The 22615-nt window shown below is 29.9% G+C and overlaps 1 non-coding gene across 1 annotated transcript; it reads right to left on the bottom strand.

Moving 5' to 3' along the window:
• Window positions 1-2003: 2003 nt before the first annotated feature.
• Window positions 2004-2075, bottom strand: TRNAQ-UUG. The gene has a single exon. It is a non-coding gene; the product is annotated as a tRNA-Gln (tRNA).
• Between the last annotated feature and the right edge of the window lie 20540 nt (window positions 2076-22615).

Here is a 22615-nt window from a genome sequence, read left to right as displayed (position 1 = left end):
AAAATGTGAAGAAGTTTCTAACCCACACTACTGTGAAGACGACACAAGATTGGTAGTTAGCTGGAGAGGAAGTTGACAACGAAAATGTTGAAGAATGAAGGAAGTCTCAGCACGCAAAAACTGCAAGAGAAAATAAAAAATAAGGTTAAAATACATTTTTTGTCCCAATTTTTGTCAAGTTTTTTCAAATAAGTCCTAATTTTGGTTTCGTGTTCAAATAGGTCCCAATTTTCGTCAATTTTGTTCAATTAGGTTCTTTTTTGCTAACACCGTTTAAATCATTAACGGCCATGAGAGTGACTGCCACGTGTCACTTCATGGTTTTTTTAAATTTTTTGAATTTTTATTTTTATTTTTTGAATTTTTTTTGAATTTTTTTTAAATTTTTTTTAAATTTTTTTTAAATGGACACGTGTCAACCCAGAAGCGTGCCACGTGTCACTTCGTGATTTTTTTGAATTTTTTATTTTTTATTTTTTTATTTTATTTTTGAATTTTTTTGAATTTTTTTTAAATGTCCACGTGTCAACCCAGTAGTGTGTCACGTGTCAAAGTCAATATTCTATATTCAATTTGGTCCCTATATTTGTTATTTTTGTTCAATTAGGTTCCAATTTTTGTTAACATTAACCAATTTGGTCCCTATCGAAGATGTGACCAAATTTAATTTTTATATCAAAGTTATAATGATGTGAATTTTAATATATTATATAAAAATATTTAATAAAAAATGTGAATTTTAATATAAAAATTAAATTTGGTTTTAATTTGGAGAGGGACCAAATTGGTTAATGTTAACAAAAATTGGGACCTAATTGAACAAAAATAACAAATATAGGGACTAAATTGAATTTAAAACATTGGCTTTGACACGTGGCATGCTACTGGATTGACATGTGGACATTTAAAAAAAATTCAAAAAAATCACGAAGTGACACGTGGCACACTCCTGGGTTGACACGTGTACATTTGAAAAAAATGTAAATTTTTTTAAAAAAATTTAAAAAAATTAAAAAAATAAAAATAAAAATAAAACAAATTCAAAAAAACCACGAAGTGACACGTGGCAGTCACTGTTCATGACCGTTAATGATTTAAACGGTGTTAGCAAAAAAGGACTCAATTGAACAAAATTAACAAAAATTGGGACCTATTTGAACACAAAACCAAAATTAGGACTTATTTGAAAAAATTTGACGAAAATTGGGACAAAAAAGGTATTTTAACCAAAAAATAACTTTAGTTTTTTAATTCCTTATGTAGTAATTTGAATTAGGATTTAAAAATAAATCTTTAATATTTTTAATGTATTTTAAATTTTATGTAAATATAAATTTAAAATAACTAATCATAATAATTATTATAACTCACAACCATATTTTATATTGTTTTTAATAATATTCACAAATCCAAATTAAACATTATAACTCTTAGAAGACAAATATCATGATTTTTCCTTATTCTTCTGAATAAGAAACAGTTGAGAGAAAACAAGAGAATTATCGAAAGGGAAACGATAATCGGAATTACATAAATTTGTCAATTTATGTAATTTTTGTTCAAAAGTGCTTTCATTAGGTAAAAAATCTCATACAACACGTTAATGTCTAACATGAACTTTTAAATAAATATATTTTTAATTATAACAATAAAAACTACTCATTGTTTTATATTAAATATAATATTTTAATGATACTAATTAGATAATAAATTTATAATAGTTATTTATTAAAATTTCTTTTTGTATAAATAATTTTTCAGTTTTTCTTAATTATAAGATTCAATGTTAAATCTTTTTCATTTTACAGTGATTAAAAATATAATTAAATCTTCATTGTTATTTATTTTGTGTTATTAGACAAAAAAAAATTGTAAAACACTATACTTATAATTCAAATTAGACAAATGTTTTAAGAAAATAAGTTACTCTACAATAAAATGAAAATGAATTATGCATATCATTGTAGACAAAAGAAGAAATTTCTCCTTAAATAAAAAGTAAGAGGTCCTACCGGGAGTTGAACCCAGGTCGCTGGATTCAAAGTCCAGAGTGCTAACCACTACACCATAGAACCCTTGCAAATTGATAAAATTTTTGTAAAATCTAAACTTCCAATTAGAGATAGCAAATAATGGGTATTGTCCGAACCCGTCTCTATTTTGACTGGAAATCTTCGACTTTTTCAATTAAGTATGGGGATGGGTATGGGGATGTATATATCTCCGCCACATCTTCCTCCCTATTTAAATTATTAAAACATTAATTAAGTAAGTAACCATATATATATATATATATATATATATATATATATATATATATATATATATTTCAGTTTTTTATTTCTTCTAATTATTTGGTTTGTCATGAAATTCATTTACATTTCCAATATATTTTTCATCTTATCATAACTTTGATGTAATTATGTTAAAATGATGTATGTCAATTAAAAAAAATTATGTTTCACATTTGATTATTTCTATTATTTTTTAATATTTTTATTTATTATATATTTTCCTTTAACATGAGAATGCTTAATACTCTCAATTTAATTGTTTAATAGCATAAACCTTTCATTTACTTGTAATAAAAAATTATTTACTTACTATTATTCATTTTTGTTTCATTTGAAGAATTTTTTTTGTTTCGCTAAAACAATTTTTGTTATTTCTCAACCATTGAGTATATATATTAATATTTGAAATTTTTCTTAGATCTCTAAGGTATTTTTCATCTTATCATACCCTTAATTATACATTTATTTTTCTTTGTGCGATTTCTTTCAATAGTCTCTCAAATTATTTTTAAGACACACATTTGTTAATTTGTTAATTTTTTATATTTTTATTTGTTATTTATTTTCATCATGTAGAATACTATTTCGATATATTTTATTTAATTATTTTTTATTTTCTAACTTATTATCAATCATACTATAATTTTTTCACTATAAATAAATAACTTTTATTTACTACAATAAAAATTTAATGTAATTGTCATGAATATTTTTTTATCACCATCCAACATATATTAGAGTTCAAAAGATACAAGATCTATGTCAAGATTTTATTATTATGTTTATTACTTGTTCTTTGCTTCATTTTGATCAAGTGATGTATTATAACTTTTATTAGTGTATAAAAAAGAGATTTATAAGAATTTAAAAAATTGAAGTAAACAAACATTTAAAATGTATTTTAATTTAAATATTTGTTTTCCTTTTATATATTTTTAAATATTTTTAAATTTTATCAACTAGGTTTCATTAATGTTTGTAAATTTAATAAATATTTTAGTTCTCATCAAATTTTCTTTGGTATTTTAATCTAAAATATAAACAATTATAATTTATTTTAAAGTATTCGATATCGAACAAACAATCATCCTCGTAATATTGAATATTTGATAATATTATGTTTCATTTACGTAATTTTTTATTGTTGTATAAAAGTTAATTAAAATTAATATTGAAATATTAAAAAACGGGTATGGGTACGACTAAATTTAATTATTAATAATACTTTTAATTAGATAAGCAATATTTATTTTAAATATCTTACAATTTTTTTCTTTACACACCTCCACAGCATATTGTATACTAGACATCCAAATAACTTGTATGGAAAAACAAGACTTCGTAAGAGTCGCCGTCAAAACCTTTTCATTTTGTAAGTATTAGAAATATAATTAAACCTTATTTATTATTTATTTTTATTAGATAAAAGAAAGTAAAACACTCTATTAGATGAAATATTATATCAAATTTTAATATTAAACGGTACATCATATATGTTTAAACTCACCCCAACTTAATTTAAAGAATGAATCACTATTTATAGTATATCGAAAAAATTCGCTTCCAAAGTTACGACTAAATATAGAACAAACATTGCCTAAAATGAATAAACATTGAAAACCTTATTTCTTTGTTTAATTAGTATTTGATCCGTGCGTGCGCACGTTTTTTTTTTAATCTTGTGTTAAAAAAATAATTAAGTTTTATTGTATTTGAAAATTCATTATATAATGATATAGTTATATTTGATTATAAATATAATATTTAAGTTTAGAATTATATAATATAAAAAATTTAAATTTTAAATTTAGTGTATACTTTTATAATAATAATAATAATAAAAACTAAAATTTAACTACAAATATGCAGTATTATTTTAATATCGATTTCTTAAATTTAATATATTAGATCATACAATCCCGAATAATAACATGAAATATATATATAAAAATTATAGTTGAAATAAAATATAGATATATTATGCGTTAGAGATCTTATACAAAACAATAATAATAATATAATAATAATAATTTTATTATTATTTTTACTATTAAGAATAATAATAATGTAAAATAATAACAATTATAATAATAAAACTAAATATTTATTAATATTAATAAAAATAACAGTTATATTTATTTAAATAATAATAGTAGTAGAATAATATAGGCACATTGTTGATCACGAATTCAATACACAATGTTAGAAAATAATAATACTAATAATAAAAATAATAACAATGATGATGAAAATAATAATATTAATAATTATTATTGTTATTATTATTATTATTATAGTAATAATAATAATAAATAGTTTTAGTAATATCATTTAAATTTTTAAAGAAGGGTATATATTAAATTAACGGGAGGTGTACTACATTGATGCAATAATCAAAATTGGGTACTAAATTGAAACAAAGTTCAAAGTGGGTACCATTTTGAAATTTTTGAACCAAAATAGGTATGATCTGAGTAATTAAGCCTTAAAATTTATATTTAAACTTTTGAGTTATATATTAAATTAAAAAAAAACATGTATACACAAATCATTGTTAAAATAAAACATAGACATGTTATGCATTATGGATCCCGTACAAAACAAAACTACAAGACGAAGTTTATGTTAAATTTTGTTAAACAGAAACATAGATATAAAAGCTTAAACCAATATTTAAAATACGAAGTTAAACATAAATTATTGTAATCAAGAGTCATATATATATATATATATATATATATATATATATATATATATATATATATATATATATATATATATATATATATATATATATATATATATATATATAGACGGTGTGACATGTAAGTCCCAAAAATTGGGTAACCTCAAATTAATAAGACGTCGCATATATAAATATTCAGAGAGTACAGAGTTTGGGGTATTGAGGTATAAAGTACACCAAACATATCCATAACCAATAAAAAGAGGCCCACATGGCCTAAAACAAGTAAAATGGTTCAAAAGTAGCACAAAGTCTTGTCCAAAACAAGAGAAAATTAAACTACTAAAACTCCATCAACTGTGGGCTCCATAGTGAGCCCGATATCCGTCCATGACCATCAAGTTGCGGCATCCCTATTATCGTTACCATTGCTAGGGGTTCTCACATCTGCTCACATCAATAAAAATTGATGATCATCGCAAAGGAGAAAGACCACACACAAACATACAAGCAAGTAGAAAGGTAAGCTAGTGAAAGAGATTCTTACATCATAACACTCAACATGCACCTTTCAAAATCAAGCATAAATAGCAGACATCCACACATGAGATACCAAACCAATTAAGACTCTTAGACTTGACCATCCGGATACGTAAAATGAGGCACCACCACGAGACCGTGAAATTATGTCCTAGCAGTGAGGCACCACCACGAGGCTTTCGTGAAATTACGTCCTGACCTTGAGGCACCACCACGATACCCTCGTCGAATTACGTCTTTATGTTGAGGCACCACCATGAACTCTCACTAGGAGGGTCCATGGGATTACGTCCGTTAGATGAGGCACCACCATGAACACTCACTATGAAAGTCATGGGATTACGTCCTACCCATACCTTATCCATGTTTCACCAACCACTCATAGAGTTCTCATGCATATCAATCTCATGCCAATATATATATACCAAACTAACCAAGCATATATCATACCAAGCTCATGCCAAACACATCAACTTCCAGCCCCAATATAACATATAGAGTATATATGGCATCATAACTTAAACTGTTTAAAGCACACATCAACCAATCATGTGAAGCATACGTATATACACTCAACTTTACCAATCTCGCTCAAGCTAAAGAGCTCTCACTCAGGCGAGAGGAACCCCTCACTCAAGCTACATGCTCTCCCCTGAACGAGACTGTAAACAGAGGGCACGTCGAGATCTCGCTCAAGCTAGCCCAACTCGCTCAAGCGAGACTACTCTCGCTCAGGTGAGCCCTCGAATCAGAGAAAAGGGTAGGTTGCAGCTGTTCTCGCTCAGGCGAGAGCTCTTCGCTTAAGCGAGAGCTTTTCATTTTGAGCGACCAACAACTTGTCTGGGCGAGTTCAGCGGAACCTCCCTTGCTCTCACGCGTGCCAAGCCAGAAAATCATCCAAAACAACATAAGCAATGTATTTTCATTCGACAAACAACGTTAATCAAGCATCCATAATGTAAAACAGGCCAAGAATGCGAAAATGACTTAAAACAATGAATCCCTAGCTTCTCTTACCTGGAAAGAGCTAGCGAAAAACCTCGACACCTAAGCTACAAGTACCACAGTTTTGAGAACAGATCTGAGGAGCTGAAAAAAAAATGGCAGAAACAGATTCCAAGTGGGTTACCATGGTGAACCCTAGCTTGAAATATTATAAAAAAAAGTAATATTATATATATATATAATAAAATATATTATGATATGTAATTCATATCAAAACCATATTTATTAATAATTATATTGATAATAATAATAATATAATAGTATGAAAAAATTTAAACAATTAATCAAATGTAATTTTATATTAAAAAATTTATTATTATTATTATTATTGAATAGATAATTTATTTTTATAATTATATTTAAGTGTTATAATTGTGTATAATTATATATATATAATGCAAGACAGTGTGACATGAAATTTCTGTTAAAAAAGTTACAATGATATACATGTTATTTGTAACATCCCTATTTTTAATAAACTATATTATTTATTTTAAATAAAACATTTAGAAAATATTCTATTTTTACTAACGTTTTGTATTTTATTATGATGTAGTTTAAGCATTAAAAATATTATTAAATAGGTGTGTGTAAAAAAAAATATATATGAAGAATTTTCTAAAAGAGATAAAAAAAATAATATAGAAAAGAAAAAAAAAGAAGAAGAAGAAAGGATAAGAAGATAAGAAGAAAAGAAAAAAAAGAGAGGATAAGGTGAAGAGATAAACATTATCTCTTCATTAATTAAGTAATCATGATTTTGATAAGCACATGGTTTGCTTATATATACATATGGAATGAAGGTTACGGGAGGTGAGAAAGTGAGAAAGAAAGAAAGAAAGAAAGGAAGGAAGGAAGGAAGGAGAGAGAGAAAGAAAGGAGAAAGAAGGAGAAAGAAAAGGATAAAGAGAAAGAAAGGAGAGAGAGAAAGAAGAGAGAGAAAGAGAAAGAGAAAGAGAAATAAGAGAGGGAAAGAGAAAAATAGGAAATAAAGTTTAGAGCAAAGATTCAAAGAGATCATAGTCTTCTACAACTATTATTAGTGTACTCTTCAATCAATAAGGTAAGGGGGGAGTGAGGTTAAGCTCTTATATATTAATCTTGATAAGCTCATGGGTTTTATATTAATCTTTTATTTATTTTGACTCATATATTATTCTATTTACTTTCATTTAACTTAATTTCACTTATTATCTTCTCATATTTATTTTATTTAATCTTCAATTATATACTGATCCTGTTTATTTATTTATTTTATTTAATCTCCAAATATGTATTGATCCTGTTTATTTAATCTTTAGTTACGCACTGATCCTATCTATTTATTTTATTTTATTTATCTCCAGTTACGCACTAGTCCTATTTTTTTATTTTATTATATTTATCTCCTGTTACGCACTGGTCCTATTTATTTATTTTATTTTATTTACCTCCAGTTACGCACTGATCCTATTTATTTATTTTATTTTATTTATCTCCAGTTACGCACGGGTCCTATTTATTTATTTATTTTATTTTATTTACCTCCAGTTACACACTGATCCTATTTATTTATTTTTATTTTATTTATATCCAGTTATGCACTGATCCTGTTTATTTATTTCAATTAATATATCTCCAGTTATGCACTGGTCCTGTTTATTTATTTCAATTAATATATCTCCATTATGCACTGGTCCTGTTTAATTTATATTTTGTTATTATATTTATTTATAACGTTCTAATCCTTATCTAATTATTTATTTAAAGTTTTTGCTTTGATTCTTATTTTATCATTATTTTATAATTAAAAAATGTGAAGTGAAAGTAAATATTATTTTATTCAGTGAGCTTGAATATAAGAAAATTACATGTACATTTTATTTTATTTTATTTTATTTTATGTTCTTTGTGTATAGTTTATGCAATGACATGATTTGATAGTCATCACATTTTATGACCTTTGAAAATATTCAAGAGTATGTCAGTTGAGTAAGAGTTAAGTCTGGTTTCAATAAGTTGAGATTAAACCAGTGTCAAAGTGGTTGTATTTGGGAAGTCATAGTTTGGTACACTGCGGGATGAAAGGCAGGGACCATGGTGGGGTCTAAGGAAGTTTTACCAAGTAGGTGAATATCTGGATAGTTCAGAATAGCGCACTGGACTAGGATATTCATAGGCCAAACTTGGGACTATCCGATATCTGCTCGGCATTGCCAAGGTTAGGTAGTGAGTATATATCTCTTTTGTGAGCCGATGAATGACTAATATTCTCGAGAAAGAAATAATTATGATTGTACCAATATTTTATGAGAAATCCTCAACTACCTAATCACTTCCCAAAGTAACTTTTGATGTTCAGATTGGATCATCAGAAGTGAAATATGGATCCATATGTCTGGTAAAACAAGATCAAGTTTTGTGGTTGTAGGTCCAAATCTAGGCCCCCGGTGTCTGCATTGTTTGTTGAGTTTATTAAGATTGATATTTAAGGCTTATAAAGACCTCACTCCTTTCATATTTTTCTTTCATATGTACCTGTTGCATGAGCAGAAGAGGAACCTGCTCAGTGAGAGTTGTTCGGAATATTATTGGTGGATCTTCTGAAGATTGACTCATGGATAATTTCTATTTAGGAGATATTAAAAATATAGATAATCTTCTATTCTGATGTAGAACTCTTAATATTTTACAAATATATATTTTTGTAATATTTCATGAACAATTATAGAGATGTAAACTATATATATATATATATATATGAAGTTAAGTTATTATTAATGTTCTCTCAAGGATAATCTTATGGAAAAAAAATTAATTCCATATCTTTTTATCAAATAATAATTATTTAGTATAGTAGTCAGGGTGTCACATTATTGTTAGAATAAATTGAAGACATATTATGCATTATAGATCCCATACAAAACAATAATAATAATAATAATAATAATAATAATAATAATAATAATAATAATAAAATAGTAGTATTATTACTAATAATACTAATATTCATTAATATTAATCATTTTAATATTATTAATAGTAATAAAATATTAGTTATGTGAAGTAGAACAATATTGTTGTATAATTAAAATTTATAATTAAAATTTATAATTAATCTTTTAAATTATGTATTATATTGAAATGAAATGCATATACATTATCACTATTAATGTGAAATGCAAATATAGTGTACATTATGGATCTCGTACCAAATTAATACAACACGAAGTTAAGTTAAACTTAAAATTTGTTAATAAAATCACGTAGACACAAACAACTTAAAATAACATTTAAAAAAATATATAATAAAATTATAATATGAATGATAAATATGTTGCAAATTAAGGAATAAGAAAGATGTGAATTGATTTTTAAATTATTTTTGTTCAAAATCAAACATAATCAATATAATTAAAACAATTTATCTTCACCGTAATTATAAAAATAAATTCATATCGCAACTGAAATGATAAATGAGAATAATAAAATGTAATAAACCTTTTCAATAAATATTAATTGAAATTTTTTTAGTAGTAATTATAGTAATAATTTAAAATAAAATATATTTATTGATTTAAATAATAATAACAAATATAATAGTAATTATAATAATATTAACAATTATCCATCAAAACTCTAATGATTAGAAAAATTTAAAATAATTATTAATTACAAATAAATAAATTTCAAAGATTTCAAAACGTATAAAATAAACAAAAATCATTCTTAGTTACAAAATTAAAAACAATTAATCAAATTAATTAATCAATTAATAAAAAAATTTAGAAACAAATCATATAATTATTATAATTTACTAAATATAAATATTATACTTATAAACTTTTTTATTAGAATATTATTTAAAATAATACTATTTTATATGTTTATCTATATTATTTTAAGAATAATCATAATATTTTTTGTGATATATAGATAATAAAATTACGCTAACTTTAATATTATTTAATAATATAAATATAATATTCATATTTGGTAGTTAAACTTAATAATTTGTAGATAATTATAATATGAGAGTGTATCTTCTAGATTGTTCTCACTTATATTCTCCTTTCCCAAATAGAATCTGAAAGGTGAATGAAAAGTTACCGTAGTGAGTGATCAATATATTAGTATATTTATTATTATTAGAAGTTAGTTACTAATATAGTTGTAATAATAATAATAATAATAATAATAATGTTAATAACAATACTAATATTAATTATATAATTGTGATTAAAACAATTTGTCTCCGATGCAATTAAAAAATATATAAATATAGAAACTAACCTCTTAAATAAAAATGATAAAGTATACTAAATCTTTCCAATTTTTAAAAAATAAAAATTCAACTTCTATTGACTGTTAAAATAGTAGTATTAATAAATTAATTAAAATAAAATAAAACAGTTTATTATAATTATAATAAAAATAATAACAACAAACATATCATTAACAATTGAAGAAAAATATTAGAATAAAATATAATTATTGAATAAAATTATAACATCAATAATAATAATAAATATATTAAAATTGAAGAAGAAAATATGAATCGATTCTTTAAATTTTTGTTCAAAATCAAATATAGCTATTATAATTAACACAATTTGTCTCCACCGAAATTATAAAAATAAATTAATATTGAAACTGGTCTTAAAAATGAAAGCAATAAAATTTAATAAATATTAATTCAAAATTTGTTAATAATAATAGTAATAAAATATTAGTAATTATAGTAATATTATCAATTAATAATTAAAGAAAATATTTGAACACAATATAAATATTTATCAGAATAATAATAAAAATAACTTTAAAACTAATAATTAATTAAATAAGTTAAAACAAAATATAATTGGTGATTAAATAATATTAATAATTATCATAATAATACATGTATTTTAATGATAATAATAAAAATTATATTTCACAAAATATAATTCAACAAATTATTTTTGGACATAATTAAAAGAATTCAAAATATTTAAAGAAATAAAAAAAATTATGAACTTAAAATCTCTATTCATAATTAAAAAAATTTAAAATAATCAAATCAACTAATTAATAAAAAATATTTACAAATTAAATATGTAGTTATTGATTGCAAATGTATAAATTTAAAAGAAATAATCCATCCATAGTTAAAAAATTAAAAACAATTAATGGTATTAATGTGTCAATTAATTATACAAATTTAGAAACAAATCATAATGAAATTGAGACAATGTTTTGTCTTCTCTTTACCTAGATGAAAAAGATATCTTGTGATTATCTATAAAGGATATACAATTTGTCAGAGCTCTCATATTACTTCTTCCAAATTATTTAGACAGGAGCTTATTACACTTATCTTTTGTATGAAATTTTACCTATAAATAAATTCAATATAAGTAAAGAAAACATAACATGAATATGAGGTAATGTTTTACTTTCTTCGTCTCTTGAAGGGATTGGTACTGAATTCAAGGAAGAAGAAGAAAAACAATTTAGTACTAATTCAGGGATTGTATATTTTTTTTAGCCCTAAGCAAAACATATATTCCAAAATGCAATTAAGAAACATCATAATAAAGAAAATTTTATCAGAAAAGGGTTTGAACAAACTTACAATAACATCCAAACATAACATTTAACAATTTATGGTTCTATATCTAACACAATAAAAATATAGGCCAAGGACTCCCAAATAAAGTCATCCAATTTTGATCACTTCTTGTAAGAATGACACAAGTTTTGGCTAATTTAGTAAACAAACCTACATATAAGCGAAAAAGAGAAATAAATACTGTATCATTTAAGTTACAACTTCAGCTTTCCACCAGTAATCTGACATGGAACTATTGGAACCAATGTAAGGGTAAAAATATGCTCCTCTCCACAGCATACATAAGAGACAAAACCAAATCTTTGCCCTCAGCCCATCCATCCTTGATATGCATGATGCATATTAAAATCAGTATAAGAAGGAGCAAATTGTGAAAGTTTAACATATGAACATCATTCCAGTTTCCTCACTTTGTAAGGACACATAATGACATCATCAAATGTTCATTCTTCGTAACCTTATTTTGACAATTTAGTACAAATTCATAAATAGTAGAATATAAATCAAACAATCTAACCTGCGTAAGCATATTTTCATTGGTTAGAATCTAACCTCCTTATTAACCTTTGTATAACTATATTAACCACATCATATCATGAGAGAATGCGAAAAATCAAACCAAAAAGAACATACAAGGATATCATGAGAGGATCTGAAAAATGAAACCGAAAAACCATACAAGGATATGACAAAGATGATTTTTCAATCATATATACGTTTATTCACTATAGTTGGGGGAAACTTGAAAATGTTGTAGAAAACCAATCCGCTAACCATTTTTATTAAATTATGAGAATACAAGTTGCAGAAACAAATACCAATCAACTTTAATTTTTAAGTATGATTTAGAAGCAATTATTTATGCACTACTTTCTAATAACTAAAGATAACACAAAAAAATTATAAGAGCTTCAAGAAACTTGCCAATAATTACAATTCCAAGGTTTTATCATATGTTATAATCTTGCAAGAAAAAGCCAAATGTTGGCAGCATATTTCTGCATATGCTCTTATGCATTGTTCTTCGATGGTGTGAAATAACATGCAACTCTAAGGACAAAAAAAGAAAAATAAGTATCCTAAACTTTAAAAATGTAATAAATACTTCATTTATTCTACCAACATCTGAAGGGTCTTGGAACTCTTTAAATAACCTAAAAGTGAAAAGGTTATTTTTTTTTATAAAGTGGAAAGGACAATCATACATAACTGTGATGAACCTTTTAGTATCTTGTTTCTCCAATTCTTTCAATAACTACATGACCATTTTAATTGTATTAATCAAAATTGATGCAAAACTACATAAGATAGTCAATTTTCTCAAATATTTCACCCTAAGCTTAACTTGTATTTCCTAGTACTTTCAAATGCAACTCCATTCCTCCTTTATGTCACTTAAACTCCAAAACTCATTGTCCAAAAGTTTATGGAAGTGTTTTTACAACAATCTCTTGCCTTGTTGGAAAAATCCCTAAAATGACAGTAAAATAAAAAATATTTAGTACTCTAATTGATACTTGCTTGTTAATGCATATAAATTTAGTTGTTTCAAGTTACCTTATAAATGGGTCATGGCAAACCATTATGCTGGGATTCAACTTCTTGGCTTTGTTGATGACCAGAAACAACCCCCTTTGCAACCACACTTAAAATCACAATGTACCATTGCACCATTGCAACTACTATCTAAAACCAAAGTGCTCTTGGACCTGTAAAATAGATAGAGTTTGTTTTGTTAGTATTACAATACATGCATAAAAGTATAACAATGTTCACATGAATAATTTTATAGTTAAAGTGTCATTTTCAATAGCTTTTGGAATTCCAACTATTGCAACTTTCAAGCCTAACCTTCTAACTTTCTGCATGAATAACTAAATCTTACGACTACAAATTTAATCAGTGAAAAATATTATAACCAGAAAACATTAAAGCATATGTCATCACCAAGTTGGTTTGTCAATTAATTACCTACTTCATATTGAGTTCCATATCCTCCTATATAAGCCTGACTAGTGTCCTGGTCCTCAAGGCTATCAACAATCTTTGAGATGTCATGACCACCATATGATGTATCAAGCTCTTAGTAACATTCCTACAAAGATATGAAAACCATTCATTGTTAATATGTAAAGAGACAAACTTCTCCTAAATGTGTTAGAAACAACAACACATTCAAATGGAAAAGCAGAGCATACTATTTATGTTCATACATGCCTCTTCAAGGGGGATGATCGAGTTAGAAGTCCCTTTGAATGCAACCAACTTAGCTTCTTCCAATTCTTTTTTTTGTTAAATTTCAACTACTTCCATACCAACCAAAAAACAAAGATTCTATGAACAAAATATGTAAACCATTAAGTAAAAAACATAATAAGAGAAACTAAAAAGTACAGGAAATAAGGTTAAACAACAAAAACAAAGACACCTTAAAAAAAGAAACTCAAGTTGGGTTAAAGAATACCTAACCTTCAAAGTAGATGTTCAACAAAAGAGAAGTAGAGAAAGACCTTTCGATGAAGGATAACTGCAAAGAAGAAAACAAAGTTCGGTTAAACAAAATAATAGAGAACAATCTTTGATGAAGAAAGAGAAAACTAACATAGAAAAATGGCCAATACACAATGAAACTCTTTAGGGTTGGAGATACACAACAGAGAAATCAAACACATGTATTAAGAAAACCCATTTCAAACCTTTAACTACAAACCATGCAAAAAGAACAAACCTTTAACCACAAACCATGAAACCCATTACAAAACTTTAATAAGAAACCATCAAACCAGAAAAAACATTCAAAAACTTAGCATACAAACCATCAAAACAATACACAAACACAAGATATTTCATGATTTTCATAAACTCGTCTCACAGTCAAAGGGAAATGCAGTACATAACAACATTTTAAGGAAACTCATTTCAAACCTTTCACAACAAACCATCAAAACAATACATAAACACATTTTCAACACAAACAATGGCGTAGAAAATGGCAAAGAATTGCATGGTAAAAAATTAAAGAAAAATTGAAACTTTGACACCCAAAAGACAAAAATGGGAACTCACTGCTGCAACCACCACACCCCATAGATGACTATTGCAGCCCAAACCTAACCTCGAGGGTTTCAAACTCGCGACCCTCTGACCCAAAAGGCATGAGCATGGCGACAACGATCAGAGAGAAGGCATGGAGAAAGAAAAAGAAGCGCGAGAAGAAGAAACGGAGAAGAAGAGAAGACTCGAAGGTAACGAAAACATAAAACCTCTTGTTTGATTATTCTATGTAAAAACATGATCTGTACAGAGGAGGAGATCTATATTAATAGTCTCCGTGAAAATAAAAGAAAAGGGTAAAACAGAACCCTAACTAACAACTAACTAAAAACCCTCAATCGAGGGTTTCAATACCCTCCCCTCAAGCTGGATGATGGATGTTCATCAATCCAAGCTTGGGAAGAATGGTTTTAAAGGAAGTGCGGTGGAGAGCTTTTGTGAAGATGTCGGCGAGTTGTTCATCGGAGCGAATCGCAGCAAGTGGAAGAGTTTCTTCTGAAGTTTTTCGCGGACAACATGGCAATCTAGGTCAATATGTTTTGTACGCTCATGGAAAGTGGGGTTATGAGCTATCTATCTGGCAGACTGACTGTCACAATAGAGAACAGTTTGGTCAGTGGGTTGAACACGAAAGTCGTGGAGAAGGTAGTTGAGCCACTGCAGTTCGTAGGTAGTGGTGGCTAGGGATATGTATTCGGCCTCTGAGGAGGATCTAGATATTGTGCTTTGCTTCTTTGATTTCCAAGAAATCAAGGAGTTGCCCAGGAAGATGCAATAACCAATAATATTGCGCCTTATGTCTGGACAAGTGGCCTAGTCAGAGTCGCTGAAGGCCTTGATTTGAATGTCATTAGTGGCAGCAAAGAAGAGGCCATTGGCAGGACTGGTCTTTAGATATCTAAGGATATGTTGGGTTGCTTGTTGATGATAGATGGTAGGTGCCTGCACAAATTGGTTAAGTAAGTGTACAGAATAACAAATGTCAGGTCTTGAGTTAGTAAGATATAGTAGCTTCCCTATTAGACGTCTATAAGATTCAGGGTTTATGACAGGATCAACAGTTTTGTCAAAAAGAACTTTAGTGTTGCTCATGAGAGCGGTCTGACAGGGTTTGCAATCTAGCATTCCAGTTTCGAATAGGATGTCCAGAGCATATTTTCTCTGGCACAAATGTATTCCTTTGGTAGATATAGCCACTTCAAAACCTAGGAAGTATTTTAGGCTCCCTAGATCCTTAATTCTGAAGGCTTCATGTAATGAGGCTTTTATTTTCTCAATTTCATTCATGGAGTTTCCTGCCAAGATCACATCGTCTACATACACAAGGAGAATAGTGAAAGTGTCTGATTTTGCTTTAGTAAAAAGTGAATGATCAGATTGGGATTGAGTAAAACCAGCTGAAATAAGAAAAGAGGATAGTCTAGCAAACTATTGACGGTTGGCTTGTTTCAGGCCATAAAGAGATTTATTTAACCTGCATACTTGACCTGGTTTAGGAACTTGAAGGCCTGGAGGTGGGTTCATGTAAACCTCCTCATCAAGGTTGCCATGCAAGAAGGCATTATCCACATCAAGTTGGTGTAAATACCAATTTTTGGTGGCTGCAATGGCTAATAAAAGACGCATAGTTGTGAGCTTAGCAACAAGATAAAAAGTATCAATGAAGTCAATCCCTTCTAATTGAGTATATCCTTTAGCTACAAGCCCAGCCTTGTGCCTTTCAATAGTCCCATCAGATTTATATTTGATTTTAAAAATCCATTTACATCCTATAGGTTTCTTTCCTTTAGGAAGATCAGTAAAATACCAGGTTTTATTGTCCTCTAGAGCTTTTATTTCCTTATGGATAGCATCAGTCCATTTAACATCTTGGGAAGCCTCTGCATATGTTTGTGGTTCATGTGTAGCAGTTATAGCAAGAGTATATTTAAGATGTTCCTTTGATAAAGATTTATAAGAGAGGACATAACTAATGGGATAATTGGTCTTATGGACAGATCTATTATGAATGAAATGCTTAGGGTTCATGGAATTGTTCACCTGGTGTAAGTAATCCTTCAAATAGGCAGGTGTTTTCCTCTGTCTTTCTGATCTTCGCAGAATCACATTTTCAGAGTCCTGATCATTGTTGTGTGGGTGATTATTGTCATAATTGCTGGCAGAGCTATCACTGGTTGTGTCTGGAATGGATTCTGCTTCTGAATCGTCAGTATCAGTTCTGGGAAGAATCTGATAATCAACTCTGATATCCTTGGGATAGTTGTCAATGTTATCAAATAAGAAATTCAGGTCACGATCCTCACTGTCAGTAGGCTGGATGCACTAATTAACAGTTTTGTATGGGAAAACATTCTCATAAAAGATCACATTTCTAGATATAAAAATCTCTCTGCTCAAAGTGTCAAGGAGAACATACCCTTTAATACCAGTTTTAAAACCCAAAAACACGCATTTTCTAGCTCTAGGATCAAGTTTAGTTCTATTACATTCAAGGGTACTAGCAAAACATAGAGTTCCAAAAACCTTAAGATTGAGGTAAGTAAGAGGCTTTTTATACAAAATCTGATAAGGACAAACATTATTTATGACAGTAGAGGGCAATCTATTAATGATATGAACAACATGAGTGACAACATAACACCAATAGGCTTTAGGCAAACTAGACTGAAATAACAAACAACAAGTAATATTGAGAATGTGCTGGTGTTTACGTTCCACAACAGAATTCTGTTGGGGAGTTTCAACACAACTTCTTTGATAATTTATCCCATAAGCATTATATATATCAACACCATTAAATTATGGACCATTATCAGTCCTAAAGCATTTAATAGTCTTATCAAACTGATTTTTAACATGAATTATAAAATTCTGGATAAGTTTTCTAGTTTCAGATTTAGTGTGCATAAGAAAGATCCATGTGTGTCTAGAGTGATCATCAACCACAGTTAGGAAATATCTATGACCATGAACAGAGGGAATGACTATGGGTCCTGTAACATCCCTAAGAAATATTACTGATATTAAACAAATAAAATTCGAATACAATAAATATCGCATTGAATAAAACTATTTCCCAAAAACCAGGGAAATTTAAAACTTCAATAAATAATAAGCTATAAAACCAAGAGTCCAAAGTTTCATAAAACTGAAATAAAAGTTAATGGCTCTCGCCAGATTTACATGATATTCTCAACGTTAAAATGATAAAACATAGAATATATGTATATACAAAAAAAACATCCCCTGCTAGCCCTCGCTCTGAGTCTAAGCATCTCCTGGCCCACCTGTCACATCATCTGCTCCCGGATAACAAGTTATCCGATCATTGCCACACACACACAGAAAGGGTGAGATATGCAGAATATATATATATATATATATATATATATATATATATATATATATATATATATATATATATAAACAAACATAAATATAAATATGTTTTCCCAACCTAAAATAGCATAACTAAATTCTTATACATTTTAAATCATCCCACCATGACCTCATAGTCCTTCATGAGTCATATGCATGCACTAGATCTTGGGACTTCACTGTGCTTCCACGAAACTAATTCATTCGTGGTCCAACCCTATGAGCCTATCCCGCTCATAGTCCTGCCCTACAGACTCCTCGTCTGTAGTAAATCATCCAAGTCTTCTTACTTGGACCCTGGCACGCACGCAATCACCATACTTTGGACTCCTCGCCCAATAGTAGCCGACGGGAACATAACAGTTCATTGCCCATCGTGTGCCCCACACATGCAATCACCATACTAAGGACTCCTCGCCCATTAGTAGCCGACGGGAACTCAACTAGTCCCATGCCCATCATGTGTCCAACCACCAAGCACATCCCAGACCCCTAATGGACTTAGTCCTTCAAGTCCAAACATCACACCACATGCATATACAACCTAACCTTGGTATAAACAGCCAAAGCACACTCACAAGCACATAGAAACATAGAAATTCGCATAAACTCGCTTAAGCTAGGGACCTCTCACCCAAGCTAGACCCTTAGTCTCGCTTAGGCTAATCCACCTCGCTTGAGCAAGTTTAAATCAGTAACAACAGCACGTTATCTCGCTTAGGCGAGATCCTCTCGCTTAGGCGAGATCGTCTCTCGCCCAAACACCCGTTTCAATCTCGCCTGGGCTAAAATACAAGCAAAGCACCACACATGACCACGACATCTCGCTTAGGCGAGGCCATCTCGCTTGGGCGAGACCTTGGTTCGCTCAAAACCCACAAAACCCTCGCCTGGACGAGAAGTCACGCTCAACACGCGCAACTCCTCACTATCTCGCTTAGGCGAACCTCACTCGCCTGAGCGAGAGTCTGTATCGCTCAAAACCAATCCTCTTCGCCTGGGCGAGAAGCTCGTGTAGTAACAGGATATGAGTCTCTACTAATCTCGCCTAGGCGAGCCTGGCTCGCCTGAGCGAGAATTGCAGACTCCTACTCTGATCACGCACGCAACAACAGTAACCAACATCCAATTCACAATTCACTTCGTACCAAAGCAACTCATACCAATTGCAGCAAACATACAATATAATTAGAATGCAATATCGTCCTCCATCCCTCACATTTTCACAAGGGCAACGTACCTAATGCAACATCCATCATGATCATAATTTTAGGAAAAACGCCAATAGAACAATACCCAAATTCCAACCCCAAATTCCTCTCATGGGAAACCCGAAATGGCTTCGTTCGCTATCGCTCCTATGAAGTGGTGGGCCTTCTAGAAGCTTCGCCAGAAGCAAGCAAGATGAGGTCGCTCTCCTTCGCTCGTGTAGTACTTGAGGAGGAATAGGCAAGCAGTGTGCTAGAGTGATGGATATATAATTTTTTTATGAAGCATCAACTGAACATTGACCCATATGGGTCAATGTTGGATCCAACCGATCCCACTCGTTATTCACCCAGCGATTGGATTGAGATTTCCTTTTCGGAATCTTCTCCATCTGAATGAAGTTGTCAGAACTGCCACCATCGAGAAGAACCCGAGACACCGAACAAATTCCCTAGGACTCGGATTGAATTAGATAGAGGAGAGTTTTCTAGAATGTCCTTTTCTATTTCTATATCTGGGCTATATATATAATCTAAGGAGAGAAACTTCCTTCTTTCCTCTAAATCAATCTATCTCCTGCCGGCGCTAAAAAGGGAGAGAGTCGTTCCAAGGCCTGTGGGTCTCAAAAGAGCATCCAATCCTGAATTAAAGTCCATGTGTTGCGCATGATTAGGGATTAGACTTCGGGCAAGAAGGGCTTAAAGCCCTAAGTAAAGGAACTTCATTTCTCGCCGTCCTTTCAATTTCAGACTTCCTCCCAATCAATGGTTACCCTGCTAGGTTTTCTTTACCCCTTCAAATTCTTACCACAACTAATAGTTAGCAAAAATAAAGCTTATTCTTTGCCCGCCAAGGTTTGAACCCGTGACCTTCCCCTCATAAGGCCAAAGCACAACCACTATGCTAATTCACATTTAGTGATACCCTCCAATGCAAAATAGTTTACATAATCAATTCCATACTCATACATATTATTAAAAATAACAATAAAACAACAACACATAATTGGCATACATAGGACTCGAACCCACATCCTCTCACACAAACAAAGTACTCTCAACCACATGAGCTAACACTTTTCCACGTCACACCAATCCATAATTAATGCCATAAAGGCTTTTTTTCCTCACATTAATTAATTAATTATTTAATTAATTAATTTCACGGGTCTTACAGGTCCCCATATATCAAGATGAATAAGATCAAAACAAGCATCAGAAACAGTATCACTTTTATAGAAAGGCAATTTATGCTGTTTGGAAAAATGGCATACATCACAAATATCATAACCTTTAGATTGAATGCAAGGGAAGGTTTTACATATTTGATCAGTAATTCTACAGGCAGGATGCCCAAGTCTATAGTGCCAAGTATCTATATCAACTTTAGAGCAATTAAGAACTGTATTAGGGAAAAAATCAGTAATCTTGGTGACAGGAACAATATCAAGATAGTAGAGACCCTGACTGAGATTAGCTTGCCCAATCATCTGAGATGTAATAATGTCCTGAATCTGGAAGCACTTAGAAGAAAAAATTAGATTACAGTTCAAATCTTTGATCAAGGTTTGAACTGAAATTAAATTGAAATGGAATTCTGGAACATACAGGACATTAAAAAGAATTAGGCTATCAGAAAATTGAACTGTTCCAGCAAAATATGCAATAACATCACTGTTATTAGGCAATTTTATCTTCGCAGGTTTTATTTTGAAATAAGTAGTGAAGCAATCTTTATTATGTGCAACATGATCTGTTGCACCAGTGTCAAGAATCCAAAGATTGTTACCTTGTGGATTTCTTTTTGTGTCATTATCACGTTTTTGCATTTGATTGATGTTGTGTCCAGTATCCTCAGAATCATCAAGGAGTCTTAGAAGTTTCTGCATTTGTTCTGCTATGAATCCCTTGACAGATTCATCTTTCACAGGCTGCTTGTCAGTAGAATCCTCCTTCATATTGAGATTACAAACCTATTGCTCCCTTTTTTCTTGACTGCCTTTTTCTAGAGAATTGTTGCTGCCATCATTCCTTTGTTTGTACCAAGGGGGATACCCATGCTTTGAGTAGCATTCTTCAACAATATGGTTCATCTTATGGCAGTAAGAACACTGCTTGCCATAGTTAGGATTTCTTCCTCTTCCCCTTCCTTGAGACCGAGACATAATACCTCTTCCTTGACCTTTCCAATTGCCTTGATCTTGAGATTTACCATGTCTTTCGGTGGTGTTAAAGAAAATTTTACCTTCATTTCCTAAGCTGGCAGCACCATTATTCTGTCTCTCTTGTTGCATAACAAGAGAATAGACTTTGTTTATATTAGGAAGGGGATCTAGGAGCAAGATTTGAGTCTTTACCGTATTATAGCTGTCATTAAGACCCTTTAGAAAGCAGATCACATACTCAACTTCTCTCTGCTTTATGAATATCCTGGAAAGGTTGCAGTCACAAGATTTACCACAAACGCAATTAGGAACAGGACGTAGGAATTCCAATTCCTCCTAGACAGTCTTTATATCAGTGAAAAATTGAGTAATATTTCTCTCCCCTTGCTTAGCAGAATGCATCTCTTGGAGAAGATCAGAAATCCTAAAATAGTCCCCCTTAGTGAACCTTTCTTTCAGGTCATTCCACAAATCTCTTGCAGACTCAATGTAAATAACACTCTCAGCAATCTGAGGTGAGAGTGTTCTAATAATCCAAGAAAGAACCATAACATTGGCTCTTTCCCAGGCTTCATATAGAGGATCATCCCTGGTAGGGGTCTTCATGCTGCCATCCATGAACTTCAACTTGTTTTTAGACAAAAGGGCCATTCTCATGTTTCTGCTCCAGGAATTATAATTGGTTTCATTCAGAG

This window comes from Vigna unguiculata, chromosome 1 (genome assembly GCF_004118075.2).
Source record: "Vigna unguiculata cultivar IT97K-499-35 chromosome 1, ASM411807v1, whole genome shotgun sequence".
NCBI classification, from domain to species: domain Eukaryota; kingdom Viridiplantae; phylum Streptophyta; class Magnoliopsida; order Fabales; family Fabaceae; genus Vigna; species Vigna unguiculata.
The sequence above is the reverse complement of the archived record's forward strand: the minus strand, read 5'-3'. Positions and strand labels throughout refer to the sequence as shown.